General features: G+C 48.8%; 1 protein-coding gene across 1 annotated transcript in view; it reads right to left on the bottom strand.

The window, feature by feature from the left end:
• IBTK (inhibitor of Bruton tyrosine kinase) overlaps positions 1-20,044 on the bottom strand; it is a 1,971,965-nt gene that overhangs the window by 585,361 nt on the left and 1,366,560 nt on the right. The window lies entirely within an intron of this gene.

Here is a 20,044-nt window from a genome sequence, read left to right on the forward strand (position 1 = left end):
TTCGTTGACCACCTTCCTGAACAGATTTTCCCTGAAGGGCATTCCCAGTACCTTCACCTGAACGTTCTGCCGAAAATGTGTGGCATTCATCCATCCCTGCTGACGAAGGCAGACTTTGTTTCCCATCTGCCAGAAACCCGTATCGGCGATGTCCACTACCACCATAATGGCATGGCCCGATGCCACCTCCCCTTCCTGAAAAAGGGCGAGAGCTTCCATCTTCTCGTCGGGGAGAAATTCCAAGATCGGGCCCAGCTTGTTCCTAAGCTCCCGGTCGTTATCGGGCCAAAATGGCCAGTGCAGTGCATTAGCCGTCTTGATCGTGGATACCGATAGGCAAATCACTCTTTCCCATGGTGTCCAACCTCTTCCCCTCGCTGTCCGGAGGAACAGATGACTAAGCTGGGTTATTTCGAGCGACTCCTCGCGGCAGCTGACACTTCTGAATCCGATGACGGTTGCGACCTCAAGTACTTGGACGTGGAGTCCAGCACCCAATATTTCTTCTCCAACCTGTCTTGCATGGTTGGAGTCATGCATGGGTTTCTTCATGACTTCTAGGCCTTTCTCCCAAATGTCAACCAGAAAGGGCACTGCCATGGTGGTCTTCCTCTTGGACTTTCGTTGCTGTTAAAAGAAGCCCTCTTTCCTGGTTTCCTCAGGCACCAGCTGGAACAGCTCGGAAATCTTGGAAATCAGAGTGGATGATCCCACCTCGTCTGGTGGAGAGACTCTATGGGGACGGGGGCATTCAGGTGCAGTGATTCATCATCTGCCAAGATGAAGTCCTCATCTTTGTTGGTTCCCGTGGCCGCCGCGGCCGTGTCTGTACCAGTGTCTGTGTCCACTGGTGGAGTCAGGGTCCGATGTGGTGGGAGAGGCTGATGTGGAGGCATCGGATGACTCTTTCTCTTTTTACACAGAGGCTGGTCAGGGGACTGTGGCACCACCAGTGCTGGTGCTGGAGGCAACCTCTTCTGGATCTCCGTCAGCAGGGTGTGTAGAGTTGACAGGCGTCCATGGATCTGTCCGGAGGTTGCGAAGGGAACAATGGCACGCTAGGCCCTGTGCCGCCGTCCTCCTTGATGACGTATGGACGGACTCTTGGTCGTCCGTGGATGAGATGTCCATCGATTGAACGCCAACCCTGGAGGCCTGTTTTGGGGCCTCCTCGCGCCCCCCTTTTTATTCCTGAGGGTTTTGGACCGGGATTTTGGCCAGTGCTCCCACCCTACCCCCAGAGGTGCCTGCAGCCTTCGCTCATGCCTCGGTGGCTTCGTTGCGCCTTGGAGGGAGAGAAACCCTTTGGCCCGCAGGAGCCACCCTCGCAGGGTCAGCACCTTTCACTGCTGCAGTTGTCACAGTCAGTGTTGCCTGAGTGGCTGATGAGGACTTTGGCTGCGCTGGTGGAGCCTGCTTGGGCTGTGCAGCCTTCTTCTCTTCCTCTGGCGTAGGCTTATCCGATTTCTCTCGTAACTTGGGCAGGGTGGACGACTTCCTCTTCGAGGATGAGCTCAATGGCAGGCTGGCTACGGAGGCTGAAGGCGATATTGATTGCGGCCTTTACAACCTGGGACCCGCATCAGCAGCAAACCCGGTGGAATCGAACTTACGGTTCTTGGCTTCATCTCTAACCCCTACAGATGTGGCGACCTCAAAGGACTTAGATCTCTTCCCAGAGGGAGACTGCTCTTCGGACCGGCCAGTCCTGGACAAGGCATGACCCGGCTCGGAGCACAGGACAGTGGCCATGTTTGAATTGAGCCATGCCGCCAGCCTGCTATGCCTGTCTTTCGTTGTCTTCGAGAAGCCCAGACATATCTTGCAGTCTACCTACTTTTGGTCCGGGTGTAGGCAGTAAAGACATTGTAAATGTTTGTCCTCTACGAAAACGTTTCATAGCCCGCATTTGGTGCAGGGCCTGAAGAGGGTCCTTCCCTCCTTTTTCTCCGACGCATGGTCGGAGGGTGCGAAGTAGGCCTAGGACGGCCTTACAGAAACTTTGGTGAATCTTTGCCGTTGAGGGGCCAAAACTTCACCAACAACGGGTCCCCGTTGCCGGCCGATGAAGAAAAGAGCACACAGGTTCTGGTGCTTCCCGTGGAAAAACCTGGAAGAAACGTACAAATAGCTCAGAGAGCAACTCCAGGACTCCGAAAAGTGAAGGGTGCTGCAGAAATCTAAAGCTGGCTGACAGAGGCGGGGCTTAGGGAGACGACTGTCATTGGATGTGGGCAGTATGACCCAAAGGACAGTGATTAGTTAAGAGGAGAAATACAGTTTTAGAGTGAAAGCGAAATCATTTTTTCTTTTAGCAAAGATCCCCAGCCTTACGACAGGGAATATTCATGAGCATATGAATCCATGCCAGACCCCATGCTGGAGAACAGTCAGTCAGAAGATGTTTGGCAGACTCCAATGGCATCTAGCCACATGTTAGGGAGAATTCTCTGTTTAGGCTGAATTTCCTAACCTAGTGAGTCCCCCAGCAGCTTTGCTGGATTTGTGGGGTTTATTGTTTTCTCCTGCCAAGAGTGAGACTCTTTTACCCTCACTCTTGGACATGATTTGAGTGTGTTTCTTTGAATCTAGAAGTGTTTAATGGGCTATGGGGTCTTTTACTCCATAGGGCTTCATGTGTTTTTGTGATGTGTGTTACACAGCACCCTCAGTGCAGTGACACAGGGGTGTCATAGTGACCCCCCAGTATAGACTCCATGCCCTGGGACTGACTACTGTCTCCCAGAGCATGTAAAGTCACCATTGGCTTTACTAGTCTTAAATTCTGAACAGAACCAGTACAAACCATCATATTGTGGGCGTACTGGCTGGGGCAATTCGATTGCCCCAGGGTCTGTTAGTCGAGGGGGCACGTCTCTGTCCCCCCTGATCGAGTTTTGGCTGGTGGCAGTGGATACTACTTTTTATATTCAACCGCAAATATTTTCCTATGGGATTTCCCATTGTTTTAGGCTACTACCTTTATTTAATTATTTACGGTAGCCTCAAACATACCGCCGGTTTATTTAATTAATATTAATTCTCCGGTTGGTATTTTTTGCCAAAACTTGATTCTAAAATGGCGTTTGTGTTCTCTTCTGTGACTCCAACCCAAGTCGAGCCCTTTGTTCCACTTTTTGGCGGGCTTCTCCACAGAAACCCTCCAAAGTGGTGCCACTCTGTCTGGGGTACTTAGGAGGGGTGGAGGGAAATGTAGACACCCTGGACTGAGCAAAAACAAAGAGGTGATGGCTGGAAGGTTTAGAATGAATCCTAACCACTGGCATTGCTCTGGGCAACCCTCCAGACCACAGTTCTTCGCCTGCCAAGCCATTACAGAAGGGGAAAGACCATATGCAAATCAGGCTTGGCCCCACCCCAAAAGGGGCAGTCCAGTCCGAACTGCTAGGTCACATCCCTTCTGCACGAGACCACAAGCATCCCCAAACATGTTTCACCCTTGTTGGGGCTCATCAGTGAGGAGTAGCTTGGGTCTCTAGGCCCAGCAGGCACGGGACCCACGTCTGGGCATACCCGTCCCACTCGGGGTGACAAAGCAAAAACAAAGAGGTGATGGCTGGAAGGTTTAGAATGAATCCTAACCACTGGCATTGCTCTGGGCAACCCTCCAGATCACAGTTCTTCGCCTGCCAAGCCATTACAGAAGGGGAAAGACCATATGCAAATCAGGCTTGGCCCCACCCCAAAAGGGGCAGTCCAGTCCGAACTGCTAGGTCACATCCCTTCTGCACGAGACCACAAGCATCCCCAAACATGTTTCACCCTTGTTGGGGCTCATCAGTGAGGAGTAGCTTGGGTCTCTAGGCCCAGCAGGCACGGGACCCACGTCTGGGCATACCCGTCCCACTCGGGGTGACAAAGCAAAAACAAAGAGGTGATGGCTGGAAGGTTTAGAATGAATCCTAACCACTGGCATTGCTCTGGGCAACCCTCCAGATCACAGTTCTTCGCCTGCCAAGCCATTACAGAAGGGGAAAGACCATATGCAAATCAGGCTTGGCCCCACCCCAAAAGGGGAAGTCCAGTCCGAACTGCTAGGTCACATCCCTTCTGCACGAGACCACAAGCATCCCCAAACATGTTTCACCCTTGTTGGGGCTCATCAGTGAGGAGTAGCTTGGGTCTCTAGGCCCAGCAGGCACGGGACCCACGTCTGGGCATACCCGTCCCACTCGGGGTGATAAAGCAAAAACAAAGAGGTGATGGCTGGAAGGTTTAGAATGAATCCTAACCACTGGCATTGCTCTGGGCAACCCTCCAGACCACCGTTCTAGGCAACTCAAGTCGCACTCCATCCTGATTGGCCCAAGTGGTGAGCCGGCCGGCTCACCACTTAGCATGTTTGAGTAACAGCTACGCTGAGTGAATGGGGGTTTTCTGCATAAAAGCAGGGCTTTGGGGACCGGAACTTCAGAAGTCGCCACAGGACCTAAGAATCCTACGAGGGAGAAGCTGAGCCGACCTGCCACGACACCACCACCAGTGAAGCCCTGCTGGACTGCCTCACCACTTTTCCCAACAACAGAGGATATCTCCCGCCGGAGAGTCTTCTTCCTTTGACTGGTGGGGATAACCAGTTTCACCGTCTTTTCGCTTTCCCGACGTACCTCGTGGCCGCCTTGCCCGTGCCAAGCACCCCAGCAACCGGGATACCACGTTTTACCACGACCGCGAAACAAAGGTACCACCTTTAACATGAAAACTCTGCGGCTGGTTTCTTCCCTGGTAGTGCAACGACCTTCATCTTTCCTCCAAGTCGAGAACTTCTCTTCCCCTGGACGACGATGCAACTTGCACCCACTACCAGGAACAACTGCCACCGCTGGAGGATCCTTCCCACTTAAGGTACCGTGTCCCGCCTGGCTTCCCTTGCTACCGACTGTACGGGGTATATTTAGCCCCCGGCTTTCGAACCTGGGTTAGTCTGGGACACCCTGGCTAAACTTCCTTAAGCCTCTCTAAACTCTTTTTGAACCCTCTGCAAGACTTTCTAAGTCTAGTGTAACTGTGTGATCTTGTGCGCATTTGTGCTCTGCTCTCTCTAAGAGGGGGGCCCAGCCTATGGACTTTGGCTCACCAGTGACTTTTTGCTCTTCTGCCTTGCTAACAGTGTTCCTGTATCTTAGAGTAGTGTAACTTTCCATATTCTGTGTTTTTCCCTCCCTTTCTCACAAACTTATTGGAGTGCAATCTAGTTAAGCGCTCACCTCTGTATGAAAATAAGTGGTGTTTGACTGACTTATCTGATAAGGAAAAAGGGGTGTATATATTACAATAGAAACTGTGTTTAGAATATTTTACAATAAGAGTGCTGGAGTGTTTCAACTGTGTGTTTTTAAATAAATAATTATATACTTTGATACCAAAGCTCTGGTCAGTGTTTGCTTGTATTATTGTATCTGAGTGCCTATTGTGTATACTTTGCATACTGCCTAACTCTTCTTGAGGGACGTCTGACTGCTCAGCCACAGCTACCAGGTAAATCTGGGTGGTACAGACTGCTACCAAGTGGGTTTACTGCCAACACCTGTAGTCTTAAATCTTTTGCAGTGGTCCCTAAGGGAACTGCACAGGTTTCTGCCTAACACCACACAGTTGGCAATGTCTGTGGTTGCTTGGGATAGTTTGCCATGCTACAAGTATTTCCAAAGACTTTACTACATTACATTTAATTCTGAGATACTCCCAAACCAAGGAATTGCCCAGAAAATGAATATAGCTTGGAAATTTGTTGCGGTCCTGTATATACTTCATGTAAGGAGCAGAATTCATTTTGGTAGCCAGGTTAACAGTCAGTTTTTCCTTACTCTGCAAATGTAGAATGACTTTCATAGTATTCCTACACTGTGAGTGGCACAGCAAGCACGTTTTCTGGAGCCGAACTAAGCCATCTGTCAGCAATCTGCCTAATGTTCACTACGGAACTTGAAGACATGAAGCCAGATCCAGACAACACACCATATGTCAACTTATTCAATGAATCGTCTGGGGCGTTTACAAGCTTCCAGTATGTAGCTAGAACACTCAGAAGAAATCGGACATGGATCGGTACAATATTAGATTCCAAGTAAATCAGTTCCATCAATGTATGGGGAGGTAATCTCAGGAGTCTTTTTAGGATCACGGTCTCCACTTTTGTCAGCTCTGTCATAATCCCGAAAGCCCAGATCTCATCTCTGTACAAAGAAATTGGTAGTATTTTGGCCCGGTACAGTTAACTCCAACAGAATAACCCCTGTCCCTGTGGGCGAAAGAGCCGATGGTACCAGCTATCTGACAGATCTCTGTTTTAGTGCGTTCTAGTTGTTTAACACCAGATTAATTCCCAGATATGTATAATCAGGAACTACTTCAATTACCTCCCCATCCATGTGGCAGTTCATTCTTAACACCTTTTTATTGGAAGAACTGAAAATCACGATTTTGGTTTTTGGCAATATTCACTTTTAGGGAGTTTAGTTCAGAGTATGATTTCAACCAGCTTAATGAGGACTGCAACCCACCAGGAGTAAGGTCAAAGATAAGAAGGTTGTCAGCATTGCCCATCTATTGTGTCACCTAATTTCAGTGGTATTGTGGACGGGTTAGCGATGGCCTCTGCGAGATCTAGCAAGTAAACGTTAAACAACATCGGTGCCAATATTCACCCCTGCTTAAGCCCCTTCTTGGTTGGTAGCCAGCTGGTCAGGCCACCAAGTTGGTCAAGAAGAACTTTAAGCCTGGTTTGCTCATGGATGGAGATTATCATTTTTAACAGGCCAGAGGGGATGTTCCTAGTACGCAGCTTCCTCCATAGCTTGCCCCTATCCACAGTATCAAAGGTTGTGCTAAAATCAATATATGCCACTGACAGGCATGGTATCAAGAGACGACAGAGACAAGTGAAAAACAGTTTGAAAAACTTTATTCTCAATGGTTAGGATGGTAGAACGCCTAACGTTCCCTAACTCCAAGATGGAAAGCAAACTAAGGGAGGTCTAAGGGCCTAATTCACAGAGCGTGTTCCAATGGGATTTTGCCATTATAAAACGCTTCTGTGAATTAGGCCCCAAGTCTGTCAGTCCAAAACAAAAGACTTTGTGTCGAAACCTGTGCTTGCCCTAACTTCTATAGGAAAACAGGGTGTATGGCATTTGGTCAACATAACAGTGTTCAAAGTAAAGTTAGAGTGAAAATGGCGCTCCTCTGCAGCTCCCTTCCCCAAGTTTAAGGCACTCAGGTTTAGAAACTGCCACAGGTTCTCAGGATTTACCTGGCAACTCAGATTGGCTTGGCAAAAGTTCCCAGTACCTTTTTCTTGTCAGGATGTACCTCTGCAACAGGTCTCTCAGGCTTCCCTCGCCCCGACCCAGACCCTCTTGATTGTTCTCCAACTCACAAATGCTCAACTGGTTCAATGTTGCCTCCTGTTTGCTACCAAAGTTCAATTGAAAAAAGTCCTACTAGAAAACGAAGTCTTCCCTTGGGTGCTGGTGGGACTCCCTTCCCCCTAAATCCTTTTGGTTTGTAGCCTCTGTACTTTATGCAGTTCTAAAGTTCCACAGCGAAGGATCCCCTGGTCGTGGCACAATTGTCAGAACACACGGGGCACCCACTACAGGTCGCACAACCAGGTGCTTTACTTTGCTTGAGCTCTCCTGTTCTTCTTGTGGGGTCTCCGTGGCGCTCCTGGATCAGCCTCCTGCTTGGGGGCCATGGCAACGATTTATAGGGGGGTCTCTGCAGCCAGCCTGGATCAATCTCACACCTGGTGGCCCATTGCGTGTTCAACGCTCTCAGATTTGTTTCCTGGCTTTTCCATTGCCTTTGGGAATTTTGCTCCCACTTCGTTTCCTATTCAGCTACAGAGTCTTTCGGCAACGTGTACTCCTGCATGCGACCACTCTGTTACTTTGCATCAGCAGAATCCATTTTGTCAGTTTCACCCAACGCGTCCTTCACTATACACGGTCGAGCAATAAGTTTGTATCTTGTTCCAACACACCAGGCTTTAGCATAGCTTGCCTCTCCAGTTGGGTTTCCTTCCTTTTACTAACCGTGTTCTTGTTGCCTGAGGCCAAAGTCTTCCCACCTCCTCGCTCACATAAAAAGGGATTAGCCTGCCTCCCGGCTCCCTTTTCCAGACCCTTTCTCGCAAATGGAGTTGCAGGCTTCTGGCCACACTGTTATAGGGCACACCCTTATGCAAGCCTCTCGGCGTTCTCGGTTTCCCCGGCTGGTCCTGAACAGCCACAGCTCCACAGCTCTCCTCCCAACTCGGTCTAACCACTGAGTGCTTGGGTGCTTTTTAATTGTCCTGAATACCAGGCAGGCTGCAGGTGTGCATGGTTAATGTCAATTGCCTGACCCTGCCTGGCCTTGTTAGTGGGACATAGCAAATGAAGCGGTTGATGTGCCCTAATGTGCATCTTCCTCTTCTCAGTACTATAATAGTGTTTCTCATAGAAAGTCTGTACTTCCTCTTCTTCGTCACAGTACTAAAGTGATGTTTAGGGGAAAGAGGAGAGTGTGTCTGAATACATCCTATGAAGGCGGGCGGGGCTTTTGAGTAGGTCATTATCAAGGAAAGGGCTATACCATGTTTCTGCTCTAGGGGTGTTGGATTTCTCTTCCCCTTCTCAATGTTAGGAGATGTTCATGATGTGTCAAATCTTCTTCCTATCTTATCATGATGATACCAAGAGGATGGTTGTTTTGGTTCTTTCATTCTGGTACCCTCAAAGGATGAGGTTAACAGGGAAGGAAAAAAATTGGGTCTCACCTTAGTTTATAATATTCCAGGGACTGGGTAAGCCTGTGTCGTAGTAAGGCAAAGGGGTTTGCTGCACTGGGATTTTATATTCCCTTTATATTCCCTTACTTTCCTTCAAGGATGAATATTTGTCGTATGGTTTTGGGATGAGGCAAGACATGCATGGCAATACCCTATGACGGTAGAGGGAGGGTAGGATAGGTCAGGGCTAGAAAAGTGGGGATACCATGTCTCGCCTTTGGGCCCTAATATCCAAATCCCTGAGGAACCGCTACCCAGTTGATGCTCCCTTGCTTGTCCGCCCCGAGGGTTGGGATCCAAAAGCGATGGTCTGCCCCTGGCCACCTGCTTAGAAGATACCTGGGGAGTAGGCAGGGAAAGACCATTAGGTTGACACAACCACAAGCACAGTAGTATAACTTATTGAACAAGCCTGCTGAACAATGTTGATCAAGGCCAAACCATTTGTGGTAGTAATAAGGCCCTTCCGAAACCATGTTTGATTAAACGGATTGATGTTATTGCTCTCTGCCCAAACGCCTAGCGCTTCTAACAAAACTGGAGCAAATATCTTAGCCAGGGCGTCCAACATGGCCAGCAAACAATAATTGTTAGGTTCCATGTGACTCACTTTTTTTGTGAACTGGGACAATAATGCTGTCCCCCATGAAGATGGAATGGTCTGTGTCACACTAATCCAGTGAAAAAGCCAGTGAAGTGCATTTGCCCAGATTTCTGTATAGCTCTTTATTACGGGCCAGGGACGATTTACCAGCCATAATTAGCCAATGAATATCAATAGGGCTTTTTAAAAAATGACAGTCGGCGGAGATCGTAGCAGCCATTATGTTTACGGTTTTGCCACCACCCCGCAAGAGATAGTTCAACATAAGTGTTTCAGTCCTGTTCCGATATCCCATTGGTTTCTCTAACCAAAGATTATTTTCCATTTATGATTTTCCAATACACAGTATTGTTGTTAGTAAGAGATGCATTAACCAGAGCCCGCCAGTGAGTGCACTGAACTTGGAGCGTATGACATTTAATCCATTTGCGATAACTGTTTACATCCTTGACCCCAGCTGCATATCTGACCGGATGTAATTCCAGATATGCCAATCCACATAACTGTGCATGCAGCCCTTTTCTTCTCCTTGATGTATTTATCTAAGGCATGCCGATGTGCTTTTTAGGGCCAATCCCTAGCCTCGAGCATGTCACTGGATTAGCAGAGGTCCTTACCATTACATTCTCCACACATCTTTCATATTTAGCAATTAGAAGATGGGCAGCCTCTGGTGGTGAATTGAAGTAAGTGAGCATGTTAGCCAGCATGTAGTCCCCAAGCACAGACTGGGACAAAGGAGACGCAACCACAATGTTATCATGGGTTTGTACCTATTTACCGAATATAATGGTTTGCATGAACCAAAAGTTCTAAAAATGCTACCACCAAAGGTTCGCACACCAGAAGTTCGATCCTTTGGTGGGAGCATTGTACATTTTTTTTTTTTTTTTAAACAACGGCTGAGGGTTGTCCCCCGCATCGCCCCGCTCACTATACTTAGTATAGTGAGCGGGGATTGCGGGGGACACCCCTGCAGCCATCCGTAAACATTTTATTTTAAAAAGACCCTGCGGTGCCGGTTCCCGATCACGGAAGTGAAAGGGAACTGGCGCCGCAGGGACCCAGCGTGAAGAAGAAGGTAAGTGGGGTTTGTTTATGTTGGGGGTGGGGGGAGTTGCCATGGGTGTGTTGTGGGTGTTGGCATGCACGTGTGTTCGCATGAGAAAGGTGCAGAACCTTTGTTAGTTTGCACCTTTCTCATGCAAACTTTCTGACCGCGGGACATTCAGCCGCCGTCGGACCACGTAGATCCCGTTAGCATCACTTAAAGATAGGCGGTTTAGTGACGAGTTAACACGCAACAACCCATTTGAACAGTTTTCGGAGGGAAGCCCTGCAAATGCAGACTGACAATTATAAGGAAATGATCACTTTCCTGCCATTGAAAGACACATGTCTTAGATCAAGGACGAGGCGGTAGCGTAAAAGTTGTAATCTATGATACTACTATAATGGTGCCCTATTCTAGTGAATTGGGGGAGAAAGCCAGTTCAATAGGAACCATTAACCATGTTAACCAAGCCAAATATATCAGATTTGCCCATTTAGTCCCACGTTTACAAACTTTGTCAAGCCTGTCACCCAATGAGGGTGAGGATGAGCAGTCGATTTCCTGCCCCCTCAGTCTGATATCTCGCAGGACCCTGGAGTTAAAATCCCCACAGATAATGGCAGGTGTCGTGCTAACCCTAGTGTTAATGAATTCTTCTATGATGAACAACTCTTGGAACTTGCGAAGACTACACCACGTTATAAATAGTACAAAAGAGTGGGACGAATTCTGTGTCGTGGCTTCGCTCGACACAACAAAAGCATTTGACTCAGTGAAGTGGGACTGGATGTACGCAACTATGGTTAAACTAGGCTTCGGGCCAAAGTATATGCAGTGCATAAAGCCGATATACAGAAAACCCATGGCCAGAGACAAAACGGGGCGTATTATTTCTGAGAAGTGGGAACTAAGCAAGGGTACCAGACAAAGATGCCAGCTAACCCCGATGCTGTACATAATGGCAACAGAACCAATAGCTGCGTTCCTGTGGAAAGAATATCAGGAGGCGGGGATCAGGATAGACGGAGTGAGGCACGTAATATCAATGTATGCAGATGACACACTGCTATATACAAGAGACCCTGTGGAAAATCTGCAGCACATTTTGATGGTATTGGATAAATTTAGTGCACTGTCTGGAATTGCGATAAATAAGAGTACATCTTGTGTATTCCCACCAGCTAAGTACACCTGCAGGAACAAAGAGGAGCTATCAATACTGTCCGTGGAAAAAAGGACACCTTCAGGTATTAGGGGCTGGATATATACCACGCCCCAGAACAAGAGCACGCACACAAAACGGGAAAGGCGGTGGCGAGATTGGAAAATGTGGATGAAATTTTGGGCTGGGCTGCGCTGCCACTGTCAGTTAGGGGGAGGGCGGCGTTGCTTAAGATGGTTGCTCTGCCCCGACTCCTCCATTGCTTCGGGAACATCCCATACAATATAACTCAAACATTCTTCACAAAATTAGATAAAATGAGTAGAGGCTTCTTATGGGAGAGGGAGCACACAGAGTGGCGCTGAGTACCCTACAGAGACCATACGATAAGGGGGAGGGGGGCTGAGAATCCCAAATTTTGAACTGTATTACCTGGCAAGCCAGCTGCAGTATGTAGTGGGCTGGCTCGCTGACGAATCCACAATAGACAACTCTTTTACAGGCGGCAATACAACCTCTGTATTTAAAAGAGATATTATGGGCAACCCCAGCAGAGCTGCACAGATATCCACAACTGGCAAAATTGGGAATACAAATATGGCAGAGAACCTGAAGAAAACTCACACTTAATGATCAAGTATAGCCACAAATACCCCTGGCGGCGGTGATGTCCGATGACAGAGGCCTGAGGCCAATGTGAGGCGCCACTCGGAGACATCTGGGATTATAACGTTAGGGGGCCTGCGGAGCAAATATGCTTTATTAAGCTTTCAAGAACTACAGCAGATAGCAGGCAAACACGTAGGTCAATGCCTACTACACCAATTTATTTTGCGTACAGCTAAGGCTAGGTGGCCAGAAATAGGTGGCAGTACAATAGAACACAAGGAGGTAGAAACGATAATAAACATTTCCGAAGGAGGGCACACTAGATCAAGGCTGTATGAGGTATTGAAAGAAAACCACTCCAGAAGGAAACTGAGTGCTAGAGCAAAATCGGAAAGAGAATTAGACAAAACCTTCAAAGACAAGGGGTGGCAAAGGGTGCTGCATTAATATAAAAAGGTCTCCAGAAACGCTAGATTACAGCTAATACAAATGTACATAAGACCAAGAGCCTATTTTTACACTGAGTACAATAGCTGGGTTCAAGGGGGCCAACGTACAAGTCTGCCCGAAATGTAAAGAGGAGAAGGCTGATATGTTGCATATGTTTTGGGGATGCAGGGTTGTGGGGAGGTTTTGGGCTGTGGTTGCACAAAGTGTGTCCACAGGCCAAACAGAACTAGATGTTCGATCTCCGGAGGCATGTTTATTGGGGTTGTTCCCGAGGGACAAGAAGAAAGTGTGGGGGAAATTGAAAGATTTGGCATACATTTAGGCAAAACTCTGCATAGCAATGGAGTGGAAGGCTGTTAAAGGACCATCGGTAGAAATTTAGTGGTGGGATTTACAAAAATGGTCAACAGCAGAAGCGGGAGTGTGGAAGCAGGCGTGTAGGGCGCAAAATCAGGACTGGGTGAAGAATTACTACATTGGACAGAACTCACAGTAACCTTGTTCCATGCAAGGCAGGGTACAGATGAACAGGAATGCATGGATAAACAGCTGAGAACAAGAGATGTATAAGCAAAGTGAATTAGGGGGGAATGCCGGTCTGGCTGGGTGGGAGGAAGGGAGGGGAAGTTGAGGAGATTATGGGGTGACGGGAGGAATACATGGACGAGTAAGGGACAACGGAAAGTGATTAAGCAATAAATGTATGTACTCATGTTATTGGTTGCTTGTGTTTGAGAAAATATAAATATTTACAAACAAAAAAAGGATGATCATATATGTTGATCATCAATTCTCTTGATCTATCCTCAGAGAATACCCACGAGTGCAACTCTCAAGCAATCAAAATAGTCTGAGATACACTGGCAATTGCAACCAAGCCTAAAGGTTTCCTTACGCCCAGCGCGAAGCCGCCTTTGGGGCAACCCCTAGTCTCTGAGTAACTGAAGAAGAAAGTGTATTTCGCCCATCAATTGTTAAAGGTTTAGTGAGCCAAGTCTCTTGTTGTGCTACAACATTAAAATGATCAATATGTTCAAATAATCCATCATGTTCAAAAAGATGCAAGTGACCACGAGTGTTCCAACTCAGAAGTAGAAAAGGGGAGCTAGAAACGCTGCAGCCAATGTTGCGTTACCAAAATTGGCCAACCATTCCCAATGACACTTCACCCCTATCCCCATTCCCGACCGACAACCCTCCTAAGTGATGTGGTTCACCATGTTAAGGGCATGTACCTGGGGCGTAGGTCCGTGTCGGGATAAACGACACAGGCTTCCCCAGGTTTCACCAAACAAGGAATTTTATCTCCATTCAACGGTGAATCGTGAAGACTTGGGGCACCAGCATCACACAGTGTGGCAGATTGCCGGCCAACTCATTGATTGTTATCATGGAATCTACCATAAGAAACTGTCCCCAGGTATTCATCAACTTCCAACACCGTACATTCATAACAAAGTCTATTAGGTGCAGTGAAGTAATTCATAACATAGGCAAGAGAGTTTTCTGCCTGAAAATACACAATTGAGGTACCATGACTAACATTTATACAAATGTCCACAATTCTAATATCATGATTGTATGAAGCAGTTGCAGTAAACTTGTTCATCGCAGAAAAGACTTTGAATTTGTAAAAGGAACAAGTTACTTACCTGTAACTGGTGTTCTCCAGCATGGGTCTGGCATGGATTCACATGCTCATGAATATTCCCCGTCGTCAGGCTGGGAATCCTCAGTAAAGAAAAAAATCAGTTTCAGTTTTGTTTCTGAACTGTCTTTCTACTAGTAACCAATCACTGGTCTCTGGGTCATATTGACCCCCAGCCAATGACTGCCCTCTACCTAAGCCCCTCCTCTGGCAGCCATCTTCAGATTTAGTAGCACATAAAGTGGCAGTAGGACCAAGAGAAGAGCCGCAGAGGGGGTAGGAGGGAAAGTTTGCATGTGAATCCATGCCAGACCCATGCTGGAGAACAACAGTTATTGCTCCTTCTCCAGCTAGGGTTTGGCATGGATTCACATGCTCATGGATACAAGAATACATAGCAGTACACACATGCACAACCACGGGAGGTGACAAGGCTCAACATTAAGCATTTACATCAACTCAACATTAAGCATCTCTTAACCCCTCACCAGGCACACCTTCAGGCGAACAGATTGCACAGCACTGCCTGGCCGACTCTGGACTCCTCCCTGGAATCCCGGTCGACGTAGTAGAATCTCGTGAAGGTGTGCGTCGACCTCCACGTAGCAGCCCTGCAGATGTTCAGCAGGGGCACACCAGACAGGAACGCCGTGGTAGCAGCGATTGCTCTGGTCGAATGGGCTCTCGGATGGCTGGGCAACGTTCGGTTTGCCAACCGGTGACAGTCCATGGTGCAACTGGAGAGCCATCTAGAAATGGAAGCCTTCGAGAGGGCCTTCTTTTGGGTCACAGGTCCAAAGTTCACAAACAGTTGTGATGTCCTCCAAAACCTCTTTGTGCGGTCCACATAGAACTTCAGCGCTCTAGCCACATCTAGCGAGTGCAAAGTCCTCTCGGCCGGCGACGGGAAGAAAACAGGTAACACCAAGGGCTCGTTGAGATGGAAGTCCGACGGCACCTTGGGCATGAAGGAGTGGTGCGTCCTCAGCACCACCCTCGTCTCGTGGAATGTCATGTAGGGTGGTTTGCAGGAGAGGGCCTGGCTCTCTCCCACTCGACGTGCGGAGGTGTTGGCCACAAGAAACGCAGTCTTCACGATAGGAACTTCAACCGTGCCGTATGCAGATGCTCGAATGGCAGCCCCATGAGCCTGCTCAGCACCACGTTGAGCTCCCACGCCGGGGCCGGAGCCTTCACCGGCAGGAATGATCGGAACAGTCCTTTCATAAACTCCTTCACCAGGCGATGAGACTACAGAGATGATCGCCCCGGAGTTCTGGTGTAGCGGGAGATCACCGCTAGATGCATCTTGATGGAGGCATGAGCTAGCCCCGCCTTGGCCAGCGACAGTAGGTACGGCAGCACTTGAGGGGCCGTAATCCACCGAGGGTTAATCTTCTGTGCACGGCACCAGACAGAGAACCTCTTTCACTTGTGTCCATAGCACTTGAGAGTCGGGGACGCCCTGGCCTTTGCGAGCACCTCCTTGCAGTCCACCGGGATATCGTACTCTCCAAACTCTAGTGCTGCAGGAGCCAGGCCTGCAAGTTCAGCAACCATGGGTCGTGGTGGAGGATGGTGCCTCCTTCTCTGTAGAGGAGATCCGCGGAAGGGGGGGGGGGGGGACGCTGTCATGTCCAGAAGGTCCGGGAACCAGATCTGCCTCGGCCATGCCGGTGCAACGAGGATCAACCGGCACTGGGACCGTCTGAGTTGATTGATGAGTCACAGCAGCAATGGCAACGGTGGGAACGCATACAGGAACAGCCCGTCCCAGGGGAATGTGAAGGCATCACACATGCTCCCCCCAGCTGGGGAAACCTGCTGGCGAGCCTCCGGCACTTGGTGTTCGTCGCCGTCGCAAATAGGTTGATCTCGGGATTGCCCCATCACTGGAATAGTAGATCCACTTGATCCTGTCGCAGTTCCCACTCGTGGCACGAGCGCAGCTCCCTGCTGAGTGAGTCGGCGATTGTGTTCTTTATTCTTGCCAGATGGAAGGGTACCAGAAACATCCCTTGGGCGACGGCCCAGTGCCACAGATCCTGGGCCTTCTTGGATAGGGCTGGGGATCTGGTGCCTCCCTGCTTCCGGATGTAGAACATCATGGTGGTGTTGTCGATCCTCACCACCTTGCCCTTGAGGGACGGAAGGAAAGACCCGAGGGCCAAGAACACGGCTTGGAGCTCCAGGACATTGATATGTAGAGACCTCTCCTCCGGTAGCCAAAGGCCTCTTGCGTGGAGATCTCCGGTGTGCGGTTCCCATCCCTACAGGGAGGCGTCCGTCGTCACCGTCTCCTGATGTGCCGCGGTCTGGAATTCCATACCCGCCGCCAGATGCGTGCGGTTGCCCCACCACCGGATCGCTCGGCGGAAGGTCTCGTTGAGCGAGATCCTGTCTTCGAAGCTGCCCGCCGCCTGCATCCAACGGGCGTCGAGGAACTCTTGCAGTGGACACATCCGCAGCCTGCACAGGCGCACGAGGTAGATGCATGAGGACATCGTCCATGGTTGACAATCGTTCCACCTTGCCCAGGATGGCCTCCATCCTTTCCTCCGACACAGAGGCCAATCACACCACTGTGTCGAGCCTGGCTCCCAGGAACAGGGCGACTTGCAACGGTACCAAGTGGGATTTTGCGAAGTTGTTCGAGAATCCCAGATCCGTGAGCAGTTGGACAGTCTTCGTGTGAGAACGACGGCTAGATCTCTTGTCTTTGCTCGGATGAGCCAATCGTCCAGGTATGGGTAGACATGGATCCCCTGCAGGCGCAGCCGCTGTTGGGGAGAATACTCATTCAATGGCTAATTTCCCTTACCTATGGAGTCCCCCAGCAGATTTGCTGGATTTGAAGGGTTTGTTTTTTTCTCCTGCTGTGAGTGCGACTCTTTTTCTCACTCTTAGGCAGATTTGCTGTGTGTGTCCTAGGCTATTTTTTGTATTTAATGTCTATGCGGTTTATCTCACCCTCACAGGAACCATCTTTTAACACATGTGTTACACAGCACCCTCAGTGCAGTAACACAGGGGTGTCATAGCGACCCGCAAACATAGACTCCATATCCTGGGACTGACTACTGTCTCCCAGGGCATGTAAAGTCCCAATTGACTTTACTAGTCAATTTTTATGAACTAAACCGGTACAACCCATCTTAATATGGAGCTACTGGGAAGGGTTAATAGTTTTTCCCTGGTGTTCATTTTCGAGGGGGTACCGCACAGTCCCTCTCTCAAAAGTTTCTTGCTGGTGGCAGTGGTTACTACTGAAAATATTCGACTGCAAATATTTCCCTATGGGATTTTCCCATTGTTCGAGGCTACCACTTTTTCTGACAGCCTCTTACATACCACCGGTTTACTTTATTATTAACTTTACTCCGGTAGGTTTTATTTGCCAGAACTTTAATATAAATTCTTTCTCGTGTCTTTCTCCAAACTCCTAACCCAGGTCGGGGATCCTTTGTTCGTCCTTGTGGCGGGCTTCTGCCAAGAAGCCCTCCTTTCGGTGCAACTGAGTCTCGGGTGGGTCCGTTGTGTGGGAGGGGGAGTCGGACCCCTGGACAGGGTTGCCGCAGCAACTCATGTCGCACTCTAACCTGATAGGCTGGAGGGTGTTAGGGAGAATTCTCATTTCATGGCTAATTTCCCTTACCTAGTGAGTCCCTGGGCAGCTTTGCTGGATCTCTGGAGTTTTTCAACTTGGTAATAGTGTGAGCTTTTCACCACTCTTACCTGTATTTTGCTATGTGTTTTACCTGTTTTTGTGAATGTGGGCTCTGGGGTACACCACTTCAGTAGCCCCCTTCTTTGTGTGTGTCACACAGCACCTTCTGTGCAGTGGCACAGGGTTGTCGTTCAGACTTCCCACCGACTCCATTTCTGAGGTGACTACTGTCCCCCAGAAAAGGGTAAAGTTACCATTAACTTTACTTAGTCAAAAGTAACCACAGATCCAGTACACCCCATCTTACATGGAGTACTGGAAGGGTTAACTCTTAGCCCTTTTTATCTGTACCTCCTAGAGCATTGTTTCGCTCTTTTAACATTTAGACATGGCTGATGGCAGTGGTATCTACCCTAAATTTCTACCGCGGTTATCTTATATAACCGTGGTAATATTGTAGGCTATTGTGGTAGCCTCAAACTTAAACCCGCTTGACCAAATCCTTTTTCGTTTGGCTCCGGTGTGGTGTATTCGCCATTTCTTTTTGTGAAACTCCTTCTTGTGTTTTACTTTGCACGGCAAACTAGGTTCGCCTTCTTTGTTCACTGTCTTTTTGGCGGGCTTCTACCTAGAAGCCCTCCTCAAGGCGCCTGGGTGTCTAGGTGGGCTGAATGTGAGGGAGGAGTGTAGTCATCCCCTGCTAGGAAACCCAAGTCGCACTTTGTCATGATTGGCCAGGGTGGTTGTCCGGGCTGGACAACCCCCCTGCTGGGTGATTGACAGCCAGGCTGTGTGAAAGGGGGTTGTTCGCATAAAAGGCAGGTCTCTTGGGCTGGAAGTCAGAGAGTCGCCACTGGAACTACAAGGAACCGACTAGAAATGGAGGAGAGGTCAACTGCTGCAACTACCACGTACCGGTGAAGCCCTGCTGCAGTCCTGAGCTATCTACCCTTTAACGACTAAGAGGAGATCCAATCCAAAGTCTTCTTCCCTTGAGCCTGGTGGGGATAACCAGCTCCTCTTCTTCAGTCAGAGGTCGCCTTTTTGGTCGAAATCGCTGCACACTGCTGTAGTGGTCCGGATAGCCGCCTGAAGACCCTGTCCTGTTTTTAAGGCGCGCACCTTTTATTCATTGTCGCTGCTGCCGGCCTCATCCCTATATGGTGCAGACCCCTCATCGTCGTCCTTCGTGCTGTGGGATGTTTTTACCCATGCATCCAAGCCCTACCACAAAAACTGTGCCTTACTGGCATTGAAAACATCATGATGGCCAGAACTTCCCAGAAAATGCACAGGGAAATGCATGAAGAATAGGCTGCCACCCATTTTTGCCTATGTTGTGAGCACAGGAGGGCACTGCCTAAAACCACCATTGGGCTACACACACAGTAGCCTGAAACCATTGGGAATGGCAATGCTGATTGCCAAAAGCAACCCAGAACTGTGGGGAATTCATTTTCTTAATCCCAAAAATGGTTGCATTACCAGTACTCACCACTATCAGAAAGCTGGCGTTTTAAAACCACCAGACTTTTGTGTAAAACTGAACAAATGAAACAAAACCAGACCAAGGAAAGACTTGCTAAGAGGTGGAAGAATGTAAAACCATATTCTGAAATGACTTGAAGGAAGCAATTATTTAATGTATAGGTACAAACTGTCAGTTTGATTTGAATGTAGAAAACTGGGAACAAAAAGTGACATTTAGCTGAAACCTGGCTTAGTGAAACTGGATTCTGCCTGACAACTATCCCCGACAGGAGAAACCTGTTCAGCCACTCTTCCCAGGCCTAGCTGCATCCTGCTGCCCCTGGCCAAAAGGAGTTGTCACCTCTCTGATTAGATTAGGGGTGGAGCAGCTGGGGACTACAGTGAGTTGAACAAAGGCCTGTCCTGGACTCAGGCAAATGTTATATTGGGGGCGTCGTAAAAGTGGCTTCCTCTTAGGGGAAACTGGGAGGGGCAGTGCCTCTGCTAGCAGCTGAGCTTGGGGGAAGTGGATAAACCAGTTATTCCACCCTGTGATGTGGGAAGCCACACCCCTTTTTGACCAGGG

Source organism: Ambystoma mexicanum, chromosome 4p (assembly GCF_040938575.1).
Source record: "Ambystoma mexicanum isolate Mex_15411 chromosome 4p, UKY_AmexF1_1, whole genome shotgun sequence".
NCBI classification, from domain to species: domain Eukaryota; kingdom Metazoa; phylum Chordata; class Amphibia; order Caudata; family Ambystomatidae; genus Ambystoma; species Ambystoma mexicanum.